Below are 656 nucleotides of genomic sequence, written 5' to 3'. Positions count from 1 at the left end.
GCAGGATGAATGTAATTGGATTTGCTGCAGTCCGCTGACAGCAGGCGATGGAAGCGAGCGCCATGCTGCCGCTGACAGGTGAAGGATCCTTCTGATGCTGCCTGACATCTGGTGGGAGTGGGCGGGGATTTGAAAGCCAACCCATTCCACCAATCTCGGAGCTCTAAAGCGGTGCTTGACAAACATTGATAGAAACAAACACGCATTATAGCATCCAGGCCTCGTGGCGCAACGGTAGCGCGTCTGACTCCAGATCAGAAGGTTGTGTGTTCAAATCACGTCGGGGTCACAGTTTTTTCCCTGAGAGCCGGTTTGAACAATTCCGCAATTCAATTTTTCTTTGCGTCTTCACAATGAACAGAACCCTGCTCGAAAGTCTGCCTCTGGTCGGGAGGGAAGCACCTGATGACCTCATTTATTTAATGTAAAGAACAGAAGACAAACACACGTCTTCGTTCAAAAACCACCCTGCAGGTGGACACATAGTGAGATAAACACAGGGCAGAGACGCAGACAGTATCCGGAAACATCGGGAAATAGACAAGAGAAATAGATTGAGCGCTTTGTTATCAGAAAATTGTCTGAACCTCCACGGTCAATGAAAGGGCTTTTGTTGGTCGGTTTCCCATTGAACCGGAGAATTCGGGAGAACTTGG

At 48.8% G+C, this 656-nt stretch overlaps 1 non-coding gene across 1 annotated transcript; it reads left to right on the top strand.

The window, feature by feature from the left end:
- Nucleotides 1–217: 217 nt before the first annotated feature.
- On the top strand, nucleotides 218–289 carry trnaw-cca (transfer RNA tryptophan (anticodon CCA)). The gene has a single exon. It is a non-coding gene; the product is annotated as a tRNA-Trp (tRNA).
- Nucleotides 290–656: the final 367 nt, after the last annotated feature.

Source organism: Heptranchias perlo, unplaced genomic scaffold (assembly GCF_035084215.1).
Source record: "Heptranchias perlo isolate sHepPer1 unplaced genomic scaffold, sHepPer1.hap1 HAP1_SCAFFOLD_50, whole genome shotgun sequence".
Lineage (NCBI taxonomy): Eukaryota > Metazoa > Chordata > Chondrichthyes > Hexanchiformes > Hexanchidae > Heptranchias > Heptranchias perlo.
Note: the sequence above shows the minus strand (reverse complement) of the source record. Positions and strands in the feature narration are given on the sequence as shown.